This window comes from Lagenorhynchus albirostris, chromosome 7, assembly GCF_949774975.1.
Source record: "Lagenorhynchus albirostris chromosome 7, mLagAlb1.1, whole genome shotgun sequence".
NCBI classification, from domain to species: Eukaryota; Metazoa; Chordata; class Mammalia; order Artiodactyla; family Delphinidae; genus Lagenorhynchus; species Lagenorhynchus albirostris.
Window position 1 is genome coordinate 93,112,532 of NC_083101.1, and position 6,000 is coordinate 93,118,531.

The 6,000-nt window shown below is 54.2% G+C and overlaps 1 protein-coding gene across 9 annotated transcripts in view; it reads right to left on the bottom strand.

The window, feature by feature from the left end:
• Positions 1-5,486, bottom strand: part of SEMA4D (semaphorin 4D) — a 118,708-nt gene extending 113,222 nt beyond the window's left edge. For all 9 annotated transcript variants that reach the window (XR_009541660.1, XR_009541659.1, XR_009541657.1 and 6 more), the window contains exon 1: positions 5,370-5,486. The gene's annotated coding sequence lies outside the window, so the exon portion shown is untranslated. The remainder of the gene's footprint in view (positions 1-5,369) is intronic.
• Between the last annotated feature and the right edge of the window lie 514 nt (positions 5,487-6,000).

Genomic DNA, 6,000 nt, shown 5'->3' on the forward strand with positions numbered 1-6,000 from the left:
TATTGCTCCAATCATCCTGTTGGCTCCATCTTCACAACATACCAGAATCTAGCCAAACCCACCACCTGCATGGGGCTGCTCCTGCGCTCCAGCCTCACCCGCCCCCTGGTCTTGCTACAGTGTGCTGGGATGTCCCCCTGGGTCACTCCTCACCTCCTCCATCAGCCCACCAAGCCACCTAATTTCAAATCTCAAACCCCCCCAAACTGCTGTCTCCCTTGAGCACCTGGACCCCACAATAGCACTATGGCCCCGATGCATGACATTCTGACTTATTTCTTCTCCTTAGCCTTCCATCAGCCGCTACTTGACCATAAGTGCCAAGTTGGCAGAGCCTTCTGTCTCTTGGTTTCTTGCTGCAACTGGAGCTCAATAAACATTTGCTGGGGGAAATGGTGAGACTCCATGAAGTGGATAAATCTGCGAGTTGAAAGGGGGCTTAAAGGTATCTAATTCTTTCACCTCAAGAAAGATGAAAGATGGGACCTCACCTACAAAGGACACAGACCTCCTGTGTGCCCTGAATGCCCAGACAGCACAGCTCTACTTGGGCAGGATCCCTAAGGCCTCTGGGAAGCACTAAGATGCAAGGAACACGTCTGATCTCAATGGGAAAATGGGCTGTGTATTTACAGCCCGTTCTGATGGCAGGCGGCTCACGGCCACACAGACAAGACCCCAGGCTCAGAGCAGAGCCACCCTGCTGCAGGCCTGGCTGTGCCCTCCCACAGCCACGGAAAATACTAGTAAACAACAACAACAAACAAAACTCCCTAACACACGGTGAGAACAAAGTGGGGTCCAGCTGAGGCCCTTATTCGGGCAGGGCCCCGGGAACGTAGTGTCCTTGCAAACAAAATCAAAACACGCATCAGAGCCAAACAACACCAAAATGCTAGATCAAAGCAGATTACATTCTGGTGCTTAAGCAACTCAAATTTCTTGCAATAGGACAGGAAAATAGAAAAAAAAAAAAAAACCACTTAGGATCCCAGAAAACTTGTACTTTTTTACTTTGTGGATATAGGATTTTTATGCTTTTTTATTGGTATAAGATTAAAGTGACTTAACATACCATTTACTAAAAGAAAAAACAGCAACTGCTAAAAATGTGTGGGACAGCCCCACAGTGGCAGGTCATCCAACTAGCAGTGGAAATCCACCCACGAAGGCCCTGGACCGTCTTTGCTTTTGTTTCTGGGCCAAGTCCCATGGAAGGGAAAGTGGTTCTCCATTTAAAACAGGACTATGGTGGGTCTGAGCTGAGGGCTTTCCCCATCCCACGGCCCAGGACCAGGATGGTCCCTCAGCTTACTGCCCCCATTGAGAGATGATGTTGCTGTTTAATTTTCAGGGTTTGGGTCTTGTCTCCGCTATTGCCGAGGTCAGGGTATCAATGTCTCTTTTTCATGGCCCACAGATCACATACTCAGAGCATCAGTGACTATCGATTCATTGAATGCCTCATTTAAGCCACATCATCCGTTATTAAGTTGTGTAGGAACATGAATTCCTACAAGTCAAATCCATTTAGAATTTAGATTTAGAAATTTAATATTTAAAATAGGCTATTCTATTCCCTAATGGAGACCACTTCTTAAAAATACATTTTATCATTACAAAAATAATCCCACTGTAAAAGAAACAAACCACACAGAAGTACATGAGGTTGAAAGGACAGGTTCCCCTTGCTCCTCCCGCCCTCCCCCTTCTCAACCCTCCCTCAACACACAAGCACACACACTCACATGCACACACACATCCTTCCCTCTCACCCCTGTTGCTAGCTGGACAGTCACTCTTACTTGGAGCTATGTCCTTAGAGCCTGGAACAGTGCCTGTCCCACTCATCCACAGTGGCACTCCATCATCATCTATTCAATACACAGCGTCTGTCCTTCCAGATGCTTCTACACCTTATTACCTACACATGCATAAAAGGAGTCATTCCATACAGTCTACACTAAGGAGCAGTGTTTTCACTTAATACACAGGCACTTCTTTTAAAGCAACCCTCAACTATTTTATGAAGTGAAGGATCCTACGGCATTCTGGGGTGGGGGGGAATGGGATTCTTAGATTATTAACTTTTTTATGGTAAAGAATTTCAAAAATACACAGAAGGGGCCTGAACAGAATAACGAACTCTCAGGTATGGTCACCCAGAGCCAACAACCATCCAACCATGGACAATCCTGCCCCTCCACCACCCCACCCCACCCCCACCCGTGCTGAGATCTGAAACAGATCTCAAATGCTGTATCATTTCCTCTGAAAATAACTCCAGTATCTATCACTAAAGGCTAAAGATTGCTTCAACGTAACCTCAATGCTGTTTCTAAGGAATATAATTATCCTTTAAAATCATCATTCACTCAACAAATGTCCAACTGTCTCATAAATACCATAATTTTTGAAAGGAGTGATTCTTGGGTCAAGAATCACTTTCACGCAGTCTCTACTTTCATAGACAGCATCTTGAGACTATCACAGCAAATAAGGGACCATGTCCCAGTGGAGGATCACAAGGCACGCTGGAAGGCAGTTATGGGGGAACGACACCTGGGCTGCTGTGATGCCTGGCCCAGGTACTACCCTGCCAGGTAAACGTTCATGCACTCGGGAAGGGTCAGGCAGCTGGAAAGTGAGCCACTCCAAGGAACTGGGATGAGCCAATTTGCCTATCCCAAAGGTCACCTTAGTTGACGTACCGAAAAACACCATCCCAGCTCCAGGCGAGGCCCACTTACACACTGTCTCCACTTGACTGAATCAACAGTTATTTCCTCTTAATAAATCTCCACTTCCCCACATCACCTCTTGACAGCAGGCAGGCTGAAATGGCCATGAGTTGTGCTGAGTGAGTCTCCAGTGCAGAGGAGCCTGCCCAACCGGCCTGCTCTCGGGTGACGCCCCGCGACATACTCAAGTGGCCACGGGCCCTAGTGGCACGGGTGGAGCTGGGGAGGCTGCACCTGCCAAGCCCCAGGAAGGACGGTAGTCTTTCTTCCAGCAACCACCCTCAACAGTCAACTGATGGCAAGTTCATTTGTATATTTTTACATGGCCAGTTTCACCCCACAGCACCCTGCAGGCCTGGACAGTTACCTGGCCACTGCTATCACTCTCAGAAGAGCCTGGGGATGGGGGACTGGGGGCACTGGGAAGCACCACCTGCCACATCACCTTCCCAGGAGTTCTTTTGATCAAACAAATTCTTAGCATGAGGGGAAGGTTGCTGTTAATTATGGAACAATCAGAAAGCCAATTCATTTACACAGCAGCAGGGGCCTAACCCAGGGACACTGGGGACTCCTGCTGGTGGGGAGGGAACATGGGTCCAAACTGCCAACCCAAGAGCTCTGGCCCCAGGTTCATCAGACAGAACAAGGGGTTAGGAAGAGGCTCCTGGCCACCATCCCGGCCGAACCCCCCCTCCCCCCACCAGAAATGGAACCCAGAGGGAGGGGAGGGAAGCCTGGGCCTGTCCATGCTCAGTGTGGGAGAGGCAGGCTCCCTCTAGAAGCACAGAGGACCAGCAAGAAAACCATTGATCTCTGCAACACATTATTGATTTTGCTATGTGCTGGCACCAGTGGATGGTCCTCCCCCCTCACTCAGAGCCAGCCATTAGTGTGCACTCCCAAGCACTGGCCTAGACATCCCTGCCTGGTGTGGGGAAGGCACTTGAGATGAAACCCGCCTTGGCTGACCCACAGGGAACAGACCACGAGTGAATCATTAAGGAGTCATTAAGGTCATCTCCCTGCCCCCAGACCCACTGGACAGCTGTGTGGTGTGGCGTTGCCCCCTACTCCTGAGCCGGGGTGGATGCACCATCTGCCGGGACCCTGAGCAAGCCTGCCAGAGCACCCCGGTTACCAGTGGAGGGTCTCTGAAAGGTTGTATTTTCCAACAATCAAAGGGAGTCAGTTCCCATGTCATCTCGGGGTCCTGTAACATGGTGAAAGAGTGGAACTGGGCAGGGCTGCCTCTCAGTGCCAGCAATTAGTTTTTATTTCTTTATTTGGTTTACCTGCTGGTTGTATTACAAACACTTTTTTGTTCAATCTGAAGGTCCAGCCTCTTGGGGGGGACAGTCCTTGTCCACAGAAATACCCCAGCGTGTCCCTCACCATCCCCTCATTCTTGTAGGTTTTATCCCTGGTGCTTGGAGTACTCAGAGCAGGCCTGCTTTATTTTTCTTTATTCTTGCAGACGTTATGCACAGACACCAACGGTTCAAGTGACAATCGGGGCATTATCTCTACCAGAATCCTGGCCTCAGCACTGGCCGAGGCAGTCTGTTTCTGGGACACAGTAAACATTCCCAAATAACGGCCCTCAGGCAGCCAGAAGGCAGGCCGCAGGCCTGGGGCAGATATGAGGTGACAGGTCACCGATGTCACTTTACCCCTTGGAAAGGAAACTTCCGCTCAGTGGCGCCTAGTGGATTTGAATAGACTCAGAACAGGGGAGCCAGGCACTTGGCCACAGTCACCAAGTCCTAGATGTGCTTAACATAAAGGGAGGTTTTCAAATCAAAAGCAGAACAACTTCGCATGGCAAACGCTCCAGAAAGCAGGTCCCTGCCCTTGACAATGAGGCCTAGGCCTCATTTTCGGTGAACTGCTCACCTCCAGACTCCCATGCACCCCACCTCCAATACTAAATCAAATAAACGAAGAGGATCACCACGACCCAACTCTCTTTTCCATGTTTGTATTGGCAAAACCCCAGTGGATTCAGCCTCCTGCAGCTCACCAAGCGGCTGCAACAGGTGCAGCCCTGAGCTAAGGCTGCTGATTCTCCTTGGCTGTTCTAGAATCACGCAGCCCAAACCCTAAAGGAAGCCGAGGCCTGCAGCATTCATCACCAGGGCCCCGACCTGCCCCACCTGTCTGAGTGCGCGGCTCCGGGTCCAGCGCCCAGGATCCGCGGCCTCGGAGACAGAAATAGAAGCCGCGGGGCCTGGCCAGGCCCGAATGGCCAGAGTGGGGCGGGGGCCGGGAGGACAGGATCGGCGGGCCTGGCCGAACGCACCGCCCCCGCCCCTGGGCAGGGTTGGCCACGCGCCCCGAGCCCCCAGCGCCGCCCCAAAGCCGCCGAGCCACCTGCGCGCCGGGGCAGGGAAGGAGCCGAGCAGGGGAGGGGTCCTGGGGGTCCAGGGTGGAGACTCCGGGAGGGGTCCGGGGAGGAGTCAGGGACCTCCGGGAACGGGACTCCGTGAGGGTCCGGGGGTCCGGGGAGGAGTCACGGGGCTTCGGGTCGGGGGCTCCGGGAGGGCTCTGGGGACCGGCCCGGGGAGGGTCTCGCCGCCCCCACGCACCTGCCCGGCCCGCGCCCTCCCTCTGCCCAACGGCCCTTACCTGGCGCGGTGCGTCCTGGCTGCGCGGACCAGAGGTGCCCGGCCCAGAGAGCTCGGGCGTAGGAATGATGGCGGCGGCGGCGGCGGCGGCGGCGGCGGCGGCGGCGGCGGAGGCGGCCGGCTCTCAGGCCCGGCGCGGAGGGGCGACGCGGCCAGGCTGCGCGGGGATGCTGCGGCGCGCGAGGGCGCGGAGGCCGGCGCGGGAGGGAGGGCATGGGGTGGTGCGCAGGCCCCTCCTCTGCTCCCCTCCTCCCCTTCCCGCCTCCTCTCTCGTCCCTCCCCCTCTCCCCTGCCTCCTCCTACTCCCCGCCCGGCTCTCCGCCCTCTTCCTCTCTCCCCTAGCCTCTCCGTCCCTCCCCTTTTCCCTCCCCTTTCTTCACCTTCCTCTACTCCTCCCTGCCCCCCTCCCCCGCTGGCCCGTACCACCTCCCACCTACACACTTTCCCTCTGTCCTCTTCCCTCCCCATCTCCCACCTTCGTCTCCTATCCCCCAGGCTCCCAGAGGCTAACCCCTGCCCTGGCCAGTTCTCTGCTGGGTCCAACACAGGTTATGGTGAAGTGCCCAGTTACCCCCTCCTCACCACCTGCTAATGGAGCAGCTTGCCCCATCTGGGAGCCTGACCTGACCCCA